Source organism: Schistocerca cancellata, unplaced genomic scaffold (genome assembly GCF_023864275.1).
Source record: "Schistocerca cancellata isolate TAMUIC-IGC-003103 unplaced genomic scaffold, iqSchCanc2.1 HiC_scaffold_844, whole genome shotgun sequence".
Classification (NCBI taxonomy): domain Eukaryota; kingdom Metazoa; phylum Arthropoda; class Insecta; order Orthoptera; family Acrididae; genus Schistocerca; species Schistocerca cancellata.
In genome coordinates this window covers 23,102-45,558 of record NW_026046855.1, presented here as the reverse complement: position 1 = coordinate 45,558, position 22,457 = coordinate 23,102, and the positions used below count along the sequence as shown (strand labels likewise).

At 49.7% G+C, this 22,457-nt stretch overlaps 4 non-coding genes across 4 annotated transcripts; all 4 read right to left on the bottom strand.

Moving 5' to 3' along the window:
• Window positions 1-2,338: 2,338 nt before the first annotated feature.
• On the bottom strand, window positions 2,339-2,457 carry LOC126147091 (5S ribosomal RNA). The gene has a single exon (XR_007529976.1). It is a non-coding gene; the product is annotated as a 5S ribosomal RNA (ribosomal RNA).
• Window positions 2,458-8,356: 5,899 nt separating this feature from the next.
• On the bottom strand, window positions 8,357-8,475 carry LOC126147095 (5S ribosomal RNA). Its single transcript, XR_007529980.1, has one exon. It is a non-coding gene; the product is annotated as a 5S ribosomal RNA (ribosomal RNA).
• Window positions 8,476-12,036: 3,561 nt separating this feature from the next.
• LOC126147094 (5S ribosomal RNA) lies at window positions 12,037-12,155 on the bottom strand. Its single transcript, XR_007529979.1, has one exon. It is a non-coding gene; the product is annotated as a 5S ribosomal RNA (ribosomal RNA).
• Window positions 12,156-14,548: 2,393 nt separating this feature from the next.
• LOC126147093 (5S ribosomal RNA) lies at window positions 14,549-14,667 on the bottom strand. Its single transcript, XR_007529978.1, has one exon. It is a non-coding gene; the product is annotated as a 5S ribosomal RNA (ribosomal RNA).
• Window positions 14,668-22,457: the final 7,790 nt, after the last annotated feature.

The following is a 22,457-nucleotide window of genomic DNA, read 5'->3' as shown; positions in this document are numbered from 1 at the left end:
AAATCGCCGCTTTCCGTGGCACATTTGACGCAAAGCACGTCCTTCCACCTCGAAGGTGGCGCGGAGTGCGCGCTCGCCTCGGCGTCTCATAGGCGACTGCCGAACGCGGGTGAGACGCACAACACAGCTGCTCGGTGCACCGCCTGTCATTCGTTTAGTGCGTGTGGCCTCCGACACTCGCTGGCGACGCACCTTGTTCCTGTTATCCGGCGCTGGGCTTGCGCGCGGCCGGGTGGCGGCGGGACTGCGCGGGGTGTGGCAGTGTCCTGCTGGAGCGACGGAAGCTTTCTCACCTGCCTGACACACGCCGCGCTTCCAGATTTTTGCGTAATTTGCGCGGTGCATTTGCATTGGCGCCTGTCCCCCCTTCCGTCCCGACTTGTCCCGACTTTGCTCGACTGCCGCTCGCTGCCGCTCGGGTCGCCGTCCATATGACAGCACAAGCGCGAGAAACGTCTGCGGGAGGAGGCGAGACGACAAAAGAATAAATTTATGATTACAGATCGAATTTGGAGCTGTACGCCGCTGCAGAACGATAGGCAGGCGCTAACGTATTTCGGAGCATACCGCCCGATTCGTACTGTTTTGTCGTTTTCAAAGACTTCCTGGCAAACTTGGTTGGCACATTCTCCTTCAAACTGAGTTAATTACTGCAGTTTCGTACCTTACGGCCGTTTCAAATGCTTAAGGAAGTCTCTTTGTCACAACAGAAAGGTGGTATGGGAAGAGGGCTGGCAGGAGTAGCGACTAAAAAGCGAAAAATGAAGGCAGCCAGAGTTCCCAGGCGCTCACCCTTCCGAGTACTACTAACGTTGTTGCTTCACTTCGGTGATCGGACGAGAACGGAAGATTTTATTTCTTTGTTTTTTTTTTTTTTTTGTTTTTTTTTTTTTTTGTTTATTTACTTTGCGGAATTTAGCACTGCTACAAAACAGTAGGCCCTGACTTATTTCAGAACTCATCCTTCGATTCGTAGTGTGTCGTTATTTTCAAGGAGTTCTAGGACACATCCTTCGCGCATTCTTGCTCAAACTGAGTTCATTACTGTAATTTCGTATCTGACGTTTGATACAGTAATTTAAAATGCTTGTGGAAGCATCTTTGTCAACACCTGAAAGTTAGTATGAAAAGAGGGCTGGCAGGTGTAGCGACGTAAAAATGAAAAAATCGCCGCTTTCCGTGGCACATTTGACGCAAAGCACGTCCTTCCACCTCGAAGGTGGCGCGGAGTGCGCGCTCGCCTCGGCGTCTCATAGGCGACTGCCGAACGCGGGTGAGACGCACAACACAGCTGCTCGGTGCACCGCCTGTCATTCGTTTAGTGCGTGTGGCCTCCGACACTCGCTGGCGACGCACCTTGTTCCTGTTATCCGGCGCTGGGCTTGCGCGCGGCCGGGTGGCGGCGGGACTGCGCGGGGTGTGGCAGTGTCCTGCTGGAGCGACGGAAGCTTTCTCACCTGCCTGACACACGCCGCGCTTCCAGATTTTTGCGTAATTTGCGCGGTGCATTTGCATTGGCGCCTGTCCCCCCTTCCGTCCCGACTTGTCCCGACTTTGCTCGACTGCCGCTCGCTGCCGCTCGGGTCGCCGTCCATATGACAGCACAAGCGCGAGAAACGTCTGCGGGAGGAGGCGAGACGACAAAAGAATAAATTTATGATTACAGATCGAATTTGGAGCTGTACGCCGCTGCAGAACGATAGGCAGGCGCTAACGTATTTCGGAGCATACCGCCCGATTCGTACTGTTTTGTCGTTTTCAAAGACTTCCTGGCAAACTTGGTTGGCACATTCTCCTTCAAACTGAGTTAATTACTGCAGTTTCGTACCTTACGGCCGTTTCAAATGCTTAAGGAAGTCTCTTTGTCACAACAGAAAGGTGGTATGGGAAGAGGGCTGGCAGGAGTAGCGACTAAAAAGCGAAAAATGAAGGCAGCCAGAGTTCCCAGGCGCTCACCCTTCCGAGTACTACTAACGTTGTTGCTTCACTTCGGTGATCGGACGAGAACGGAAGATTTTATTTCTTTGTTTTTTTTTTTTTTTTTGTTTTTTTTTTTTTTGTTTATTTACTTGCGGAATTTAGCACTGCTACAAAACAGTAGGCCCTGACTTATTTCAGAACTCATCCTTCGATTCGTAGTGTGTCGTTATTTTCAAGGAGTTCTAGGACACATCCTTCGCGCATTCTTGCTCAAACTGAGTTCATTACTGTAATTTCGTATCTGACGTTTGATACAGTAATTTAAAATGCTTGTGGAAGCATCTTTGTCAACACCTGAAAGTTAGTATGAAAAGAGGGCTGGCAGGTGTAGCGACGTAAAAATGAAAAAATGAGGTAGAGCCAACAGCACCCGGTGTTCCCAGGCGGTCACCCATCCAAGTACTAACCGGGCCCGATGTTGCTTAACTTCGGTGATCGGACGAGAACCGGTGTATTCAACATGGTATGGCCGTTGGCGTCCTTATACAGTAGCCGCACCACACAAGAAGCATTCGCCTCTTCTCCCAACACACGCAATCGCCGCTTTCCGTGGCACATTTGGACGCAAAGCACGTCCTTCCACCTCGAAGGTGGCGCGGAGTGCGCGCTCGCCTCGGCGTCTCATAGGCGACTGCCGAACGCGGGTGAGACGCACAACACAGCTGCTCGGTGCACCGCCTGTCATTCGTTTAGTGCGTGTGGCCTCCGACACTCGCTGGCGACGCACCTTGTTCCTGTTATCCGGCGCTGGGCTTGCGCGCGGCCGGGTGGCGGCGGGACTGCGCGGGGTGTGGCAGTGTCCTGCTGGAGCGACGGAAGCTTTCTCACCTGCCTGACACACGCCGCGCTTCCAGATTTTTGCGTAATTTGCGCGGTGCATTTGCATTGGCGCCTGTCCCCCCTTCCGTCCCGACTTGTCCCGACTTTGCTCGACTGCCGCTCGCTGCCGCTCGGGTCGCCGTCCATATGACAGCACAAGCGCGAGAAACGTCTGCGGGAGGAGGCGAGACGACAAAAGAATAAATTTATGATTACAGATCGAATTTGGAGCTGTACGCCGCTGCAGAACGATAGGCAGGCGCTAACGTATTTCGGAGCATACGCCCGATTCGTACTGTTTTGTCGTTTTCAAAGACTTCCTGGCAAACTTGGTTGGCACATTCTCCTTCAAACTGAGTTAATTACTGCAGTTTCGTACCTTACGGCCGTTTCAAATGCTTAAGGAAGTCTCTTTGTCACAACAGAAAGGTGGTATGGGAAGAGGGCTGGCAGGAGTAGCGACTAAAAAGCGAAAAATGAAGGCAGCCAGAGTTCCCAGGCGCTCACCCTTCCGAGTACTACTAACGTTGTTGCTTCACTTCGGTGATCGGACGAGAACGGAAGATTTTATTTCTTTGTTTTTTTTTTTTTTTTTGTTTTTTTTTTTTTTTTGTTTATTTACTTTGCGGAATTTAGCACTGCTACAAAACAGTAGGCCCTGACTTATTTCAGAACTCATCCTTCGATTCGTAGTGTGTCGTTATTTTCAAGGAGTTCTAGGACACATCCTTCGCGCATTCTTGCTCAAACTGAGTTCATTACTGTAATTTCGTATCTGACGTTTGATACAGTAATTTAAAATGCTTGTGGAAGCATCTTTGTCAACACCTGAAAGTTAGTATGAAAAGAGGGCTGGCAGGTTGTAGCGACGTAAAAAATGAAAAAAATCGCCGCTTTCCGTGGCACATTTGACGCAAAGCACGTCCTTCCACCTCGAAGGTGGCGCGGAGTGCGCGCTCGCCTCGGCGTCTCATAGGCGACTGCCGAACGCGGGTGAGACGCACAACACAGCTGCTCGGTGCACCGCCTGTCATTCGTTTAGTGCGTGTGGCCTCCGACACTCGCTGGCGACGCACCTTGTTCCTGTTATCCGGCGCTGGGCTTGCGCGCGGCCGGGTGGCGGGCGGGGACTGCGCGGGGTGTGGCAGTGTCCTGCTGGAGCGACGGAAGCTTTCTCACCTGCCTGACACACGCCGCGCTTCCAGATTTTTGCGTAATTTGCGCGGTGCATTTGCATTGGCGCCTGTCCCCCCCTTCCGTCCCGACTTGTCCCGACTTTGCTCGACTGCCGCTCGCTGCCGCTCGGGTCGCCGTCCATATGACAGCACAAGCGCGAGAAACGTCTGCGGGAGGAGGCGAGACGACAAAAGAATAAATTTATGATTACAGATCGAATTTGGAGCTGTACGCCGCTGCAGAACGATAGGCAGGCGCTAACGTATTTCGGAGCATACCGCCCGATTCGTACTGTTTTGTCGTTTTCAAAGACTTCCTGGCAAACTTGGTTGGCACATTCTCCTTCAAACTGAGTTAATTACTGCAGTTTCGTACCTTACGGCCGTTTCAAATGCTTAAGGAAGTCTCTTTGTCACAACAGAAAGGTGGTATGGGAAGAGGGCTGGCAGGAGTAGCGACTAAAAGCGAAAAATGAAGGCAGCCAGAGTTCCCAGGCGCTCACCCTTCCGAGTACTACTAACGTTGTTGCTTCACTTCGGTGATCGGACGAGAACGGAAGATTTTATTTCTTTGTTTTTTTTTTTTTTTGTTTTTTTTTTTTTTTTGTTTATTTACTTTGCGGAATTTAGCACTGCTACAAAACAGTAGGCCCTGACTTATTCAGAACTCATCCTTCGATTCGTAGTGTGTCGTTATTTTCAAGGAGTTCTAGGACACATCCTTCGCGCATTCTTGCTCAAACTGAGTTCATTACTGTAATTTCGTATCTGACGTTTGATACAGTAATTTAAAATGCTTGTGGAAGCATCTTTGTCAACACCTGAAAGTTAGTATGAAAAGAGGGCTGGCAGGTGTAGCGACGTAAAAATGAAAAAAATCGCCGCTTTCCGTGGCACATTTGACGCAAAGCACGTCCTTCCACCTCGAAGGTGGCGCGGAGTGCGCGCTCGCCTCGGCGTCTCATAGGCGACTGCCGAACGCGGGTGAGACGCACAACACAGCTGCTCGGTGCACCGCCTGTCATTCGTTTAGTGCGTGTGGCCTCCGACACTCGCTGGCGACGCACCTTGTTCCTGTTATCCGGCGCTGGGCTTGCGCGCGGCCGGGTGGCGGCGGGACTGCGCGGGGTGTGGCAGTGTCCTGCTGGAGCGACGGAAGCTTTCTCACCTGCCTGACACACGCCGCGCTTCCAGATTTTTGCGTAATTTGCGCGGTGCATTTGCATTGGCGCCTGTCCCCCCTTCCGTCCCGACTTGTCCCGACTTTGCTCGACTGCCGCTCGCTGCCGCTCGGGTCGCCGTCCATATGACAGCACAAGCGCGAGAAACGTCTGCGGGAGGAGGCGAGACGACAAAAGAATAAATTTATGATTACAGATCGAATTTGGAGCTGTACGCCGCTGCAGAACGATAGGCAGGCGCTAACGTATTTCGGAGCATACCGCCCGATTCGTACTGTTTTGTCGTTTTCAAAGACTTCCTGGCAAACTTGGTTGGCACATTCTCCTTCAAACTGAGTTAATTACTGCAGTTTCGTACCTTACGGCCGTTTCAAATGCTTAAGGAAGTCTCTTTGTCACAACAGAAAGGTGGTATGGGAAGAGGGCTGGCAGGAGTAGCGACTAAAAAGCGAAAAATGAAGGCAGCCAGAGTTCCCAGGCGCTCACCCTTCCGAGTACTACTAACGTTGTTGCTTCACTTCGGTGATCGGACGAGAACGGAAGATTTTATTTCTTTGTTTTTTTTTTTTTTTTTTGTTTTTTTTTTTTTTGTTTATTTACTTTGCGGAATTTAGCACTGCTACAAAACAGTAGGCCCTGACTTATTTCAGAACTCATCCTTCGATTCGTAGTGTGTCGTTATTTTCAAGGAGTTCTAGGACACATCCTTCGCGCATTCTTGCTCAAACTGAGTTCATTACTGTAATTTCGTATCTGACGTTTGATACAGTAATTTAAAATGCTTGTGGAAGCATCTTTGTCAACACCTGAAAGTTAGTATGAAAAGAGGGCTGGCAGGTGTAGCGACGTAAAAATGAAAAAATCGCCGCTTTCCGTGGCACATTTGACGCAAAGCACGTCCTTCCACCTCGAAGGTGGCGCGGAGTGCGCGCTCGCCTCGGCGTCTCATAGGCGACTGCCGAACGCGGGGTGAGACGCACAACACAGCTGCTCGGTGCACCGCCTGTCATTCGTTTAGTGCGTGTGGCCTCCGACACTCGCTGGCGACGCACCTTGTTCCTGTTATCCGGCGCTGGGCTTGCGCGCGGCCGGGTGGCGGCGGGACTGCGCGGGGTGTGGCAGTGTCCTGCTGGAGCGACGGAAGCTTTCTCACCTGCCTGACACACGCCGCGCTTCCAGATTTTTGCGTAATTTGCGCGGTGTGCATTTGCATTGGCGCCTGTCCCCCCTTCCGTCCCGACTTGTCCCGACTTTGCTCGACTGCCGCTCGCTGCCGCTCGGGTCGCCGTCCATATGACAGCACAAGCGCGAGAAACGTCTGCGGGAGGAGGCGAGACGACAAAAGAATAAATTTATGATTACAGATCGAATTTGGAGCTGTACGCCGCTGCAGAACGATAGGCAGGCGCTAACGTATTTCGGAGCATACCGCCCGATTCGTACTGTTTTGTCGTTTTCAAAGACTTCCTGGCAAACTTGGTTGGCACATTCTCCTTCAAACTGAGTTAATTACTGCAGTTTCGTACCTTACGGCCGTTTCAAATGCTTAAGGAAGTCTCTTTGTCACAACAGAAAGGTGGTATGGGAAGAGGGCTGGCAGGAGTAGCGACTAAAAAGCGAAAAATGAAGGCAGCCAGAGTTCCCAGGCGCTCACCCTTCCGAGTACTACTAACGTTGTTGCTTCACTTCGGTGATCGGACGAGAACGGAAGATTTTATTTCTTTGTTTTTTTTTTTTTTTTTGTTTTTTTTTTTTTTTTGTTTATTTACTTTGCGGAATTTAGCACTGCTACAAAACAGTAGGCCCTGACTTATTTCAGAACTCATCCTTCGATTCGTAGTGTGTCGTTATTTTCAAGGAGTTCTAGGACACATCCTTCGCGCATTCTTGCTCAAACTGAGTTCATTACTGTAATTTCGTATCTGACGTTTGATACAGTAATTTAAAATGCTTGTGGAAGCATCTTTGTCAACACCTGAAAGTTAGTATGAAAAGAGGGCTGGCAGGTGTAGCGACGTAAAAATGAAAAAATCGCCGCTTTCCGTGGCACATTTGACGCAAAGCACGTCCTTCCACCTCGAAGGTGGCGCGGAGTGCGCGCTCGCCTCGGCGTCTCATAGGCGACTGCCGAACGCGGGTGAGACGCACAACACAGCTGCTCGGTGCACCGCCTGTCATTCGTTTAGTGCGTGTGGCCTCCGACACTCGCTGGCGACGCACCTTGTTCCTGTTATCCGGCGCTGGGCTTGCGCGCGGCCGGGTGGCGGCGGGACTGCGCGGGGTGTGGCAGTGTCCTGCTGGAGCGACGGAAGCTTTCTCACCTGCCTGACACACGCCGCGCTTCCAGATTTTTGCGTAATTTGCGCGGTGCATTTGCATTGGCGCCTGTCCCCCCTTCCGTCCCGACTTGTCCCGACTTTGCTCGACTGCCGCTCGCTGCCGCTCGGGTCGCCGTCCATATGACAGCACAAGCGCGAGAAACGTCTGCGGGAGGAGGCGAGACGACAAAAGAATAAATTTATGATTACAGATCGAATTTGGAGCTGTACGCCGCTGCAGAACGATAGGCAGGCGCTAACGTATTTCGGAGCATACCGCCCGATTCGTACTGTTTTGTCGTTTTCAAAGACTTCCTGGCAAACTTGGTTGGCACATTCTCCTTCAAACTGAGTTAATTACTGCAGTTTCGTACCTTACGGCCGTTTCAAATGCTTAAGGAAGTCTCTTTGTCACAACAGAAAGGTGGTATGGGAAGAGGGCTGGCAGGGAGTAGCGACTAAAAAGCGAAAAATGAAGGCAGCCAGAGTTCCCAGGCGCTCACCCTTCCGAGTACTACTAACGTTGTTGCTTCACTTCGGTGATCGGACGAGAACGGAAGATTTTATTTCTTTGTTTTTTTTTTTTTTTGTTTTTTTTTTTTTGTTTATTTACTTTGCGGAATTTAGCACTGCTACAAAACAGTAGGCCCTGACTTATTTCAGAACTCATCCTTCGATTCGTAGTGTGTCGTTATTTTCAAGGAGTTCTAGGACACATCCTTCGCGCATTCTTGCTCAAACTGAGTTCATTACTGTAATTTCGTATCTGACGTTTGATACAGTAATTTAAAATGCTTGTGGAAGCATCTTTGTCAACACCTGAAAGTTAGTATGAAAAGAGGGCTGGCAGGTGTAGCGACGTAAAAATGAAAAAATGAGGTAGAGCCAACAGCACCCGGTGTTCCCAGGCGGTCACCCATCCAAGTACTAACCGGGCCCGATGTTGCTTAACTTCGGTGATCGGACGAGAACCGGTGTATTCAACATGGTATGGCCGTTGGCGTCCTTATACAGTAGCCGCACCACACAAGAAGCATTCGCCTCTTCTCCCAACACACGCAATCGCCGCTTTCCGTGGCACATTTGACGCAAAGCACGTCCTTCCACCTCGAAGGTGGCGCGGAGTGCGCGCTCGCCTCGGCGTCTCATAGGCGACTGCCGAACGCGGGTGAGACGCACAACACAGCTGCTCGGTGCACCGCCTGTCATTCGTTTAGTGCGTGTGGCCTCCGACACTCGCTGGCGACGCACCTTGTTCCTGTTATCCGGCGCTGGGCTTGCGCGCGGCCGGGTGGCGGCGGGACTGCGCGGGGTGTGGCAGTGTCCTGCTGGAGCGACGGAAGCTTTCTCACCTGCCTGACACACGCCGCGCTTCCAGATTTTTGCGTAATTTGCGCGGTGCATTTGCATTGGCGCCTGTCCCCCCTTCCGTCCCGACTTGTCCCGACTTTGCTCGACTGCCGCTCGCTGCCGCTCGGGTCGCCGTCCATATGACAGCACAAGCGCGAGAAACGTCTGCGGGAGGAGGCGAGACGACAAAAGAATAAATTTATGATTACAGATCGAATTTGGAGCTGTACGCCGCTGCAGAACGATAGGCAGGCGCTAACGTATTTCGGAGCATACCGCCCGATTCGTACTGTTTTGTCGTTTTCAAAGACTTCCTGGCAAACTTGGTTGGCACATTCTCCTTCAAACTGAGTTAATTACTGCAGTTTCGTACCTTACGGCCGTTTCAAATGCTTAAGGAAGTCTCTTTGTCACAACAGAAAGGTGGTATGGGAAGAGGGCTGGCAGGAGTAGCGACTAAAAAGCGAAAAATGAAGGCAGCCAGAGTTCCCAGGCGCTCACCCTTCCGAGTACTACTAACGTTGTTGCTTCACTTCGGTGATCGGACGAGAACGGAAGATTTTATTTCTTTGTTTTTTTTTTTTTTTTTGTTTTTTTTTTTTTTTTGTTTATTTACTTTGCGGAATTTAGCACTGCTACAAAACAGTAGGCCCTGACTTATTTCAGAACTCATCCTTCGATTCGTAGTGTGTCGTTATTTTCAAGGAGTTCTAGGACACATCCTTCGCGCATTCTTGCTCAAACTGAGTTCATTACTGTAATTTCGTATCTGACGTTTGATACAGTAATTTAAAATGCTTGTGGAAGCATCTTTGTCAACACCTGAAAGTTAGTATGAAAAGAGGGCTGGCAGGTGTAGCGACGTAAAAATGAAAAAATCGCCGCTTTCCGTGGCACATTTGACGCAAAGCACGTCCTTCCACCTCGAAGGTGGCGCGGAGTGCGCGCTCGCCTCGGCGTCTCATAGGCGACTGCCGAACGCGGGTGAGACGCACAACACAGCTGCTCGGTGCACCGCCTGTCATTCGTTTAGTGCGTGTGGCCTCCGACACTCGCTGGCGACGCACCTTGTTCCTGTTATCCGGCGCTGGGCTTGCGCGCGGCCGGGTGGCGGCGGGACTGCGCGGGGTGTGGCAGTGTCCTGCTGGAGCGACGGAAGCTTTCTCACCTGCCTGACACACGCCGCGCTTCCAGATTTTTGCGTAATTTGCGCGGTGCATTTGCATTGGCGCCTGTCCCCCCTTCCGTCCCGACTTGTCCCGACTTTGCTCGACTGCCGCTCGCTGCCGCTCGGGTCGCCGTCCATATGACAGCACAAGCGCGAGAAACGTCTGCGGGAGGAGGCGAGACGACAAAAGAATAAATTTATGATTACAGATCGAATTTGGAGCTGTACGCCGCTGCAGAACGATAGGCAGGCGCTAACGTATTTCGGAGCATACCGCCCGATTCGTACTGTTTTGTCGTTTTCAAAGACTTCCTGGCAAACTTGGTTGGCACATTCTCCTTCAAACTGAGTTAATTACTGCAGTTTCGTACCTTACGGCCGTTTCAAATGCTTAAGGAAGTCTCTTTGTCACAACAGAAAGGTGGTATGGGAAGAGGGCTGGCAGGAGTAGCGACTAAAAAGCGAAAAATGAAGGCAGCCAGAGTTCCCAGGCGCTCACCCTTCCGAGTACTACTAACGTTGTTGCTTCACTTCGGTGATCGGACGAGAACGGAAGATTTTATTTCTTTGTTTTTTTTTTTTTTTTTGTTTTTTTTTTTTTTTGTTTATTTACTTTGCGGAATTTAGCACTGCTACAAAACAGTAGGCCCTGACTTATTTCAGAACTCATCCTTCGATTCGTAGTGTGTCGTTATTTTCAAGGAGTTCTAGGACACATCCTTCGCGCATTCTTGCTCAAACTGAGTTCATTACTGTAATTTCGTATCTGACGTTTGATACAGTAATTTAAAATGCTTGTGGAAGCATCTTTGTCAACACCTGAAAGTTAGTATGAAAAGAGGGCTGGCAGGTGTAGCGACGTAAAAATGAAAAAATCGCCGCTTTCCGTGGCACATTTGACGCAAAGCACGTCCTTCCACCTCGAAGGTGGCGCGGAGTGCGCGCTCGCCTCGGCGTCTCATAGGCGACTGCCGAACGCGGGTGAGACGCACAACACAGCTGCTCGGTGCACCGCCTGTCATTCGTTTAGTGCGTGTGGCCTCCGACACTCGCTGGCGACGCACCTTGTTCCTGTTATCCGGCGCTGGGCTTGCGCGCGGCCGGGTGGCGGCGGGACTGCGCGGGGTGTGGCAGTGTCCTGCTGGAGCGACGGAAGCTTTCTCACCTGCCTGACACACGCCGCGCTTCCAGATTTTTGCGTAATTTGCGCGGTGCATTTGCATTGGCGCCTGTCCCCCCTTCCGTCCCGACTTGTCCCGACTTTGCTCGACTGCCGCTCGCTGCCGCTCGGGTCGCCGTCCATATGACAGCACAAGCGCGAGAAACGTCTGCGGGAGGAGGCGAGACGACAAAAGAATAAATTTATGATTACAGATCGAATTTGGAGCTGTACGCCGCTGCAGAACGATAGGCAGGCGCTAACGTATTTCGGAGCATACCGCCCGATTCGTACTGTTTTGTCGTTTTCAAAGACTTCCTGGCAAACTTGGTTGGCACATTCTCCTTCAAACTGAGTTAATTACTGCAGTTTCGTACCTTACGGCCGTTTCAAATGCTTAAGGAAGTCTCTTTGTCACAACAGAAAGGTGGTATGGGAAGAGGGCTGGCAGGAGTAGCGACTAAAAAGCGAAAAATGAAGGCAGCCAGAGTTCCCAGGCGCTCACCCTTCCGAGTACTACTAACGTTGTTGCTTCACTTCGGTGATCGGACGAGAACGGAAGATTTTATTTCTTTGTTTTTTTTTTTTTTTTGTTTTTTTTTTTTTGTTTATTTACTTTGCGGAATTTAGCACTGCTACAAAACAGTAGGCCCTGACTTATTTCAGAACTCATCCTTCGATTCGTAGTGTGTCGTTATTTTCAAGGAGTTCTAGGACACATCCTTCGCGCATTCTTGCTCAAACTGAGTTCATTACTGTAATTTCGTATCTGACGTTTGATACAGTAATTTAAAATGCTTGTGGAAGCATCTTTGTCAACACCTGAAAGTTAGTATGAAAAGAGGGCTGGCAGGTGTAGCGACGTAAAAATGAAAAAATGAGGTAGAGCCAACAGCACCCGGTGTTCCCAGGCGGTCACCCATCCAAGTACTAACCGGGCCCGATGTTGCTTAACTTCGGTGATCGGACGAGAACCGGTGTATTCAACATGGTATGGCCGTTGGCGTCCTTATACAGTAGCCGCACCACACAAGAAGCATTCGCCTCTTCTCCCAACACACGCAATCGCCGCTTTCCGTGGCACATTTGACGCAAAGCACGTCCTTCCACCTCGAAGGTGGCGCGGAGTGCGCGCTCGCCTCGGCGTCTCATAGGCGACTGCCGAACGCGGGTGAGACGCACAACACAGCTGCTCGGTGCACCGCCTGTCATTCGTTTAGTGCGTGTGGCCTCCGACACTCGCTGGCGACGCACCTTGTTCCTGTTATCCGGCGCTGGGCTTGCGCGCGGCCGGGTGGCGGCGGGACTGCGCGGGGTGTGGCAGTGTCCTGCTGGAGCGACGGAAGCTTTCTCACCTGCCTGACACACGCCGCGCTTCCAGATTTTTGCGTAATTTGCGCGGTGCATTTGCATTGGCGCCTGTCCCCCCTTCCGTCCCGACTTGTCCCGACTTTGCTCGACTGCCGCTCGCTGCCGCTCGGGTCGCCGTCCATATGACAGCACAAGCGCGAGAAACGTCTGCGGGAGGAGGCGAGACGACAAAAGAATAAATTTATGATTACAGATCGAATTTGGAGCTGTACGCCGCTGCAGAACGATAGGCAGGCGCTAACGTATTTCGGAGCATACCGCCCGATTCGTACTGTTTTGTCGTTTTCAAAGACTTCCTGGCAAACTTGGTTGGCACATTCTCCTTCAAACTGAGTTAATTACTGCAGTTTCGTACCTTACGGCCGTTTCAAATGCTTAAGGAAGTCTCTTTGTCACAACAGAAAGGTGGTATGGGAAGAGGGCTGGCAGGAGTAGCGACTAAAAAGCGAAAAATGAAGGCAGCCAGAGTTCCCAGGCGCTCACCCTTCCGAGTACTACTAACGTTGTTGCTTCACTTCGGTGATCGGACGAGAACGGAAGATTTTATTTCTTTGTTTTTTTTTTTTTTTGTTTTTTTTTTTTTTTGTTTATTTACTTTGCGGAATTTAGCACTGCTACAAAACAGTAGGCCCTGACTTATTTCAGAACTCATCCTTCGATTCGTAGTGTGTCGTTATTTTCAAGGAGTTCTAGGACACATCCTTCGCGCATTCTTGCTCAAACTGAGTTCATTACTGTAATTTCGTATCTGACGTTTGATACAGTAATTTAAAATGCTTGTGGAAGCATCTTTGTCAACACCTGAAAGTTAGTATGAAAAGAGGGCTGGCAGGTGTAGCGACGTAAAAATGAAAAAATCGCCGCTTTCCGTGGCACATTTGACGCAAAGCACGTCCTTCCACCTCGAAGGTGGCGCGGAGTGCGCGCTCGCCTCGGCGTCTCATAGGCGACTGCCGAACGCGGGTGAGACGCACAACACAGCTGCTCGGTGCACCGCCTGTCATTCGTTTAGTGCGTGTGGCCTCCGACACTCGCTGGCGACGCACCTTGTTCCTGTTATCCGGCGCTGGGCTTGCGCGCGGCCGGGTGGCGGCGGGACTGCGCGGGGTGTGGCAGTGTCCTGCTGGAGCGACGGAAGCTTTCTCACCTGCCTGACACACGCCGCGCTTCCAGATTTTTGCGTAATTTGCGCGGTGCATTTGCATTGGCGCCTGTCCCCCCTTCCGTCCCGACTTGTCCCGACTTTGCTCGACTGCCGCTCGCTGCCGCTCGGGTCGCCGTCCATATGACAGCACAAGCGCGAGAAACGTCTGCGGGAGGAGGCGAGACGACAAAAGAATAAATTTATGATTACAGATCGAATTTGGAGCTGTACGCCGCTGCAGAACGATAGGCAGGCGCTAACGTATTTCGGAGCATACCGCCCGATTCGTACTGTTTTGTCGTTTTCAAAGACTTCCTGGCAAACTTGGTTGGCACATTCTCCTTCAAACTGAGTTAATTACTGCAGTTTCGTACCTTACGGCCGTTTCAAATGCTTAAGGAAGTCTCTTTGTCACAACAGAAAGGTGGTATGGGAAGAGGGCTGGCAGGAGTAGCGACTAAAAAGCGAAAAATGAAGGCAGCCAGAGTTCCCAGGCGCTCACCCTTCCGAGTACTACTAACGTTGTTGCTTCACTTCGGTGATCGGACGAGAACGGAAGATTTTATTTCTTTGTTTTTTTTTTTTTTTTGTTTTTTTTTTTTTGTTTATTTACTTTGCGGAATTTAGCACTGCTACAAAACAGTAGGCCCTGACTTATTTCAGAACTCATCCTTCGATTCGTAGTGTGTCGTTATTTTCAAGGAGTTCTAGGACACATCCTTCGCGCATTCTTGCTCAAACTGAGTTCATTACTGTAATTTCGTATCTGACGTTTGATACAGTAATTTAAAATGCTTGTGGAAGCATCTTTGTCAACACCTGAAAGTTAGTATGAAAAGAGGGCTGGCAGGTGTAGCGACGTAAAAATGAAAAAATGAGGTAGAGCCAACAGCACCCGGTGTTCCCAGGCGGTCACCCATCCAAGTACTAACCGGGCCCGATGTTGCTTAACTTCGGTGATCGGACGAGAACCGGTGTATTCAACATGGTATGGCCGTTGGCGTCCTTATACAGTAGCCGCACCACACAAGAAGCATTCGCCTCTTCTCCCAACACACGCAATCGCCGCTTTCCGTGGCACATTTGACGCAAAGCACGTCCTTCCACCTCGAAGGTGGCGCGGAGTGCGCGCTCGCCTCGGCGTCTCATAGGCGACTGCCGAACGCGGGTGAGACGCACAACACAGCTGCTCGGTGCACCGCCTGTCATTCGTTTAGTGCGTGTGGCCTCCGACACTCGCTGGCGACGCACCTTGTTCCTGTTATCCGGCGCTGGGCTTGCGCGCGGCCGGGTGGCGGCGGGACTGCGCGGGGTGTGGCAGTGTCCTGCTGGAGCGACGGAAGCTTTCTCACCTGCCTGACACACGCCGCGCTTCCAGATTTTTGCGTAATTTGCGCGGTGCATTTGCATTGGCGCCTGTCCCCCCTTCCGTCCCGACTTGTCCCGACTTTGCTCGACTGCCGCTCGCTGCCGCTCGGGTCGCCGTCCATATGACAGCACAAGCGCGAGAAACGTCTGCGGGAGGAGGCGAGACGACAAAAGAATAAATTTATGATTACAGATCGAATTTGGAGCTGTACGCCGCTGCAGAACGATAGGCAGGCGCTAACGTATTTCGGAGCATACCGCCCGATTCGTACTGTTTTGTCGTTTTCAAAGACTTCCTGGCAAACTTGGTTGGCACATTCTCCTTCAAACTGAGTTAATTACTGCAGTTTCGTACCTTACGGCCGTTTCAAATGCTTAAGGAAGTCTCTTTGTCACAACAGAAAGGTGGTATGGGAAGAGGGCTGGCAGGAGTAGCGACTAAAAAGCGAAAAATGAAGGCAGCCAGAGTTCCCAGGCGCTCACCCTTCCGAGTACTACTAACGTTGTTGCTTCACTTCGGTGATCGGACGAGAACGGAAGATTTTATTTCTTTGTTTTTTTTTTTTTTTTGTTTTTTTTTTTTTTTGTTTATTTACTTTGCGGAATTTAGCACTGCTACAAAACAGTAGGCCCTGACTTATTTCAGAACTCATCCTTCGATTCGTAGTGTGTCGTTATTTTCAAGGAGTTCTAGGACACATCCTTCGCGCATTCTTGCTCAAACTGAGTTCATTACTGTAATTTCGTATCTGACGTTTGATACAGTAATTTAAAATGCTTGTGGAAGCATCTTTGTCAACACCTGAAAGTTAGTATGAAAAGAGGGCTGGCAGGTGTAGCGACGTAAAAATGAAAAAATCGCCGCTTTCCGTGGCACATTTGACGCAAAGCACGTCCTTCCACCTCGAAGGTGGCGCGGAGTGCGCGCTCGCCTCGGCGTCTCATAGGCGACTGCCGAACGCGGGTGAGACGCACAACACAGCTGCTCGGTGCACCGCCTGTCATTCGTTTAGTGCGTGTGGCCTCCGACACTCGCTGGCGACGCACCTTGTTCCTGTTATCCGGCGCTGGGCTTGCGCGCGGCCGGGTGGCGGCGGGACTGCGCGGGGTGTGGCAGTGTCCTGCTGGAGCGACGGAAGCTTTCTCACCTGCCTGACACACGCCGCGCTTCCAGATTTTTGCGTAATTTGCGCGGTGCATTTGCATTGGCGCCTGTCCCCCCTTCCGTCCCGACTTGTCCCGACTTTGCTCGACTGCCGCTCGCTGCCGCTCGGGTCGCCGTCCATATGACAGCACAAGCGCGAGAAACGTCTGCGGGAGGAGGCGAGACGACAAAAGAATAAATTTATGATTACAGATCGAATTTGGAGCTGTACGCCGCTGCAGAACGATAGGCAGGCGCTAACGTATTTCGGAGCATACCGCCCGATTCGTACTGTTTTGTCGTTTTCAAAGACTTCCTGGCAAACTTGGTTGGCACATTCTCCTTCAAACTGAGTTAATTACTGCAGTTTCGTACCTTACGGCCGTTTCAAATGCTTAAGGAAGTCTCTTTGTCACAACAGAAAGGTGGTATGGGAAGAGGGCTGGCAGGAGTAGCGACTAAAAAGCGAAAAATGAAGGCAGCCAGAGTTCCCAGGCGCTCACCCTTCCGAGTACTACTAACGTTGTTGCTTCACTTCGGTGATCGGACGAGAACGGAAGATTTTATTTCTTTGTTTTTTTTTTTTTTTTGTTTTTTTTTTTTTGTTTATTTACTTTGCGGAATTTAGCACTGCTACAAAACAGTAGGCCCTGACTTATTTCAGAACTCATCCTTCGATTCGTAGTGTGTCGTTATTTTCAAGGAGTTCTAGGACACATCCTTCGCGCATTCTTGCTCAAACTGAGTTCATTACTGTAATTTCGTATCTGACGTTTGATACAGTAATTTAAAATGCTTGTGGAAGCATCTTTGTCAACACCTGAAAGTTAGTATGAAAAGAGGGCTGGCAGGTGTAGCGACGTAAAAATGAAAAAATGAGGTAGAGCCAACAGCACCCGGTGTTCCCAGGCGGTCACCCATCCAAGTACTAACCGGGCCCGATGTTGCTTAACTTCGGTGATCGGACGAGAACCGGTGTATTTTTTTTTTTTTTTTTTTTTTTTTTCTTTTTTTTCAAGTTGATTAAACTTGGAACCTCATCCTTTTACTCAGTTACTCTCTTTCTGTAACTTTATTTTATTTCTTTTTTTTTCCAAAAATGATCTTAGGTATACTAGTTTACAGGTCGGCACATGACAAAAGATAGACAAATAAATGGAGAGTGGTTATATTTTCCAGCGGACACTCATTACATATATCTAAACTTATTTTTGAGAGAACTGCATGTATGACGCAAGAAGGAGATCAGTGTAAGTATCATCAAAACTCAATTGCAAAACTGAAAGACAATTGATGCAAATAAGAGGGGCTCGCACACATCTTATAGTTTTTTCGCATACGCGTGATGCAATGCAGATGATAAGAAATTGGCAAAATGTTCTTTGTGTTTATTACTATTTTTGATCTTAGAATATTGGTCCCAAATATGAGTCAAAAAGGTGAGTGCATCGTGAATTTGCTGGTCGATAAGGGCGTAGGCAGTGTGGCCCAACAGCCACACAGCAGTATTGTGTTTTGCACGGGGGAAGTATTTAAAATCCGGTACAATGACACTATCAACTGAGACGTGCGCCGGCGTAGTTCGCGTGATGAGAGCCACCATTAACTGGCAAGTCCTCCACACGTCGGAAACAGCTTGACATTGCAGGCGGTGTTCTCTGGTGTCAAGCACGCCACACCTGCCACAGTTGGGGGAGGCGAGAAGCTGAATGTCGGCTAAACGCTGATTGGTGGGCAGTGTGTTGTTGACTAGTTTGTACCACAACGCAGACACATCGGACGGCAGAATACTGCTATTGATATTTGACCACACTTGCTTCCAGTTTACGGTAGGTAAGCGGACTTCCAATTTACTAATGGGAGGTTGTCCCATCAATTCAATATAGAGCTGCCGTGCAGTCCTGTGTGGATCTGTGGCCGTACAGAGGACGTAGCTTCTATTTAGGATATATTCTCGTACAAAGGACATACGGTAAGGGATGTTGGCCACCGATACTGGGGCGCTTTCAGATTCTGGCCGATAGATTTCCAGCAGGGATGCTGTCGATCCATCGGGAAAGCCGGCCTGCATCTCAGCGGTGCGGTTGACGAGCAACGCTGCACATTTGCGACTGAAGTCTACTAGCCCGAGTCCTCCACGTGACGGGTCTAAGACACAAACTGTTGCTCGCACTTTAAAAATTTCGTGACGCCAGAGTAACCAGTATACTGCTTGAGATATAGCGCGTCCTATTTGTTTCGGCACGCTAAGCAACTGAGCCATATACCACGCCTTAGTGAGGATAAAGGAATTGATTAGCTTGACTTTCTGGTGCAAGTTAAGGTGCCGGGTTGCGTGGCTTTTGCAGAGGCCCTTAATGGAGTTGAGAATTCTTCTCCAATTTCGTGCTTGCATACGCTGCGGGCACGCGGTTATGTCTAGACCCAATACTTGGTGGTCTCTCACGACTCTGTACCATGGGCGGACAATATCGGTGGCTAGCAGACCCAGTGGGAGTAGGACAGTTTTAAAACTATTTATCGCTGCTCCAGACGCACATTCATACTGGTGAAGGGAGGCGCGTATCGAGTCTATGTCTGCTGTGTGGTCAAGGAAAGCGCCTACGTCATCTGCGTATGCCACACATTTAATGGAAGCATTGTGTATTTGTACTCCTTTTGACGTCCTGCCTATTGTTCTGAGAAGCGGGTCTATGGCGATCACGAATAAGAACATTGACAGCGGACATCCTTGCCTGACAGAGCGGCAAATAGGGATCGGTTTAGTTTGCCATCCATTTAATGTGACTATTGATCTTGCTCCCGTAAGAATATTTTCAATAATTTTGGTAAATTCTCGGCCGAATCCCATTTTTGTCATGACCTGTAGCAAGTATTTGTGGCTTATGCGATCGAAAGCATTCGCAAAGTCAATGGATAGAATAGCTGTCGATAATTTATGGACTGCCGTGTGAGCCACTATGTCTCGGTATAAGGACGCTGCGTGGAAAATATTGTGGTGTGTTACTCCGCACGTTTGGTAGGAGCTGATAGCTTTGTTCATGACTGGCTTCATCTTCGCTGCAAGGCACCTTGCAACGATTTTATAATCGGTATTGAGTAACGTAATGGGTCGGAAATCTTGAATACGACATGTATGTTGCGTTTTAGGGACGAGCACAACTCGACCTTCCAGAAATTTTGCGGGAATTTCCGTGCCACGAATTACTTCATTTACTATGTCGGTAAGTTTTTGCCCAAAGATATCCCAGTAGACCTGATAGAATTCAGTTGGCAGGCCATCAGGTCCCGGCGACTTTCCTTTAGAGCACGACTGTACAATAGGTTTTGTGTTCTGTACTGTCATCTCTGCTATCAACTGTTCTCTTTCCGCGTCCGAAATCTCAGTCTGCAGGTCGCATAATAAATAATTTAGCGCCACGTCGTCTGTCGCAACGTCTCGAAATAAGTCCGTGTAGTGGGCTGTAATATGTTGGAGAATGTCTGTTTTCCGCGTAAGGCGCTCGCCTGACGCAGTCGTTATCGATTCTACGTGTTTGCGTCTTGCCCGTGTTTTTTCACGCGCGAGATGATAGGACGACGGTTCTTCGTCGTCCAAAGCGCACAAGGCGCGACTTCGGACCAAAATTCCTTTTGCCTTTTCGTTATGTATACGGAGAATCTTTGCTTTAATACGGTTTAAGCGAAGGCGGAGATTTTCATTTGGTCCGACGGGGGCGTTTAACGCGTCTTTGAGGCATTGTTGGTAAAATTCTGTTGTGCGATGCGTCCAGAAGGATACCTCCTGGCTGTAACATTGAGCAATCATCCTAATTTGCGGCTTTGCGTAGAATGTCCACCACTCTAGTGCTGAGCTGTAGTTTTTCTCTTTCTGCAGGCAATGCTGCCATACAGATTGCATTTTCGAGCGGAAGTCTGTCGCGGCAAGATGTTTCGTATTAAGCTTCCACAACCTGGGAGTAGGTGTTTCATTTGTACGCTGTAGGTGGATGGCAGCAACATAGCCACAATGGTCGCTAAACGCGACAGGGATGATGTCTACACTATTCAGGTTGTTTGCAATCTGTTGAGAGACGTATATGCGGTCTATTCTGCTTGCTCCACTATTGTATATGTGCGTATACTGCGTTGTGTGTGGGTTAAGGAGGCGCCACGTATCTCGCAGATCTTTGGCGGTCAATAGTTTCACTAATTCAGGACACATAGTGGCCGTAGGGTGCTGGTCGGATGCGTCTGTTACACAGTTAAAATCGCCACCGAGAATTATTGGACGTGTGGTATCAAACAAGGGAATTATTTCGTGGCTGAAAAATGCTGCACGCATTCGTCTATTATCTGTGCCTGAGGGGGCGTAAATATTAATAAATCTCATGCCTTGTATATTGCACGCAATTGCGCGTCCGCTCGGCAACGTTTGGACATTGTCTGGCTGTAGGGAATTTTTGTATAAAATCGCGGTACCGCATTTCATGTTATTGTTAACATTATAAATAACATCATATCCATTTATGTTATGGAGGATGTTTGCGGTAACTTCCTGAAGGAAAATTACGTCAAAACTACTGTAATGTACAAAGTCCACTAGGGACAGAATTTTGTGAGCTGCAGAAATCCCGTTTATATTTAAGGTAAGAATAGATAAATCTTTTATTTGCGTATGACAGACAGGCATTGGAAGTGGAGAAAGAAAAAGAGTAACATGAACTAAGGGAGACAGGGTATAAATGGAGATAATTTCAATCTGCGAATGGTTAGTTTTGTTATGTGACGACTATTGCAAACAGATTTTCAACCGAGTTTGTACTTAAACGTCGTCGGACCAAACAGTATTGCGTTGTTGATCTGAGCGGGAGGGATCATTGTTGGTTTCCATCGGTACGTGCATATGTGGCGAATCGATTTGCATGGCATGGACGGCACGAATGTCGCCCGTCGGGACGTGGGCTGTGTGCCGAGCACGACACTCGTGCATTTCCTCTGCCTTTCTTTTAATTGGCGCTGGTAATAGAGCCTCAGTTACGAGCGGTTGTACGCTGATTTCTTTCTCTTTCTTATTTAGAAATTCCCTTAGATGTCGAACAGTTGCCTCGCGCCGGCGTTCTGCTTCTGTTTCAGGCGACGCAACAGGGACGACTGTCACGGGGCATTGTTGATCTGATTTAGAAGTTGCATCTGAATTTCCGTTTCCACGGCCGCGTCGATGTTTCCTTTTCGAAGATTTATTCGGTGAATGGCTCACCGACCTCCTACTCGGGGATGGACTGGGGTCTTTACGTGAAACACGCATTTCTGAGGGGACAGCAGCAGGGCTGCGCCCACGCTCTGAATTTTGCGTGTTGCTCGGAAAAATATCTGATGCAGTATCGTCACTGTTTGGCGGCTCGGGGTGAACGTCAGCCACAACCGTGACGTTTGTGGCATTATTGCCGAGAGAATTTTCTGGAATGGCGGCTTTTTCATCAATTTCTGTTACGTCCATGACAATGTCCGTGTTGGCTGGGGTCGCAGACGATTCGCACACAGCCTCTGTCACAGGGAGTGACGAGGGCCGAATCGGAGCAACACCCAACGCTACAGACGCATACGAGTTTTTCTGCGCTTGTGCGCTATCACCGCCGAGCGGGAGCTGCACAGGCCGACGTCTGTTCGGACAATTTTGTCGAAAGTGGTCGGTTGCATTGCAGTACGAGCACGTCTGTGGCTGTCCATTGTACGATATAAAGGCCCTGTAGCCGCCTATGACTAGAAAGGACGGGATGTGCTGTTTCAGTTCAATAAGCACACTTCTTACTCCGTTGTATACTTGTAGGCGGAAACCACTACCCCATTTTTCATTCGTCACTGAAAGCACATTCCCATACGGCATGAGACCACGAGCGATCATTTGCGTAGGTATTTCAAAAGGGAGATTGAAAATGCGCACTTGACGAATACCGTAACCCGCGTGGCACACGGTCACGTCGCAAACGCTTCCGTCACGGTATTTAAACTTGCGTTTTCCACCGTTTTCATTTACGATCTTTTCGCACATTTCCGCATCATTGAATTTCATAAACAGGGTTCCGGTAATAAAGTCCCACTGGACTCCGTACGTTTCGGTATCGGTAAGGCCGAGTTCGTCAATAATCCAGTCGTGAGCTTCGTATGCCGTAGGGCGTACAGCTTCTTTGTCGAAAATAACGTTCAATGTGTTCGATCTATTTACGTTTTCCATTTTCAAACTGTTACTTAACAACTACGCGAAAAACGCGCGAAAAAGAGAAACTCGACAGCGGAACGC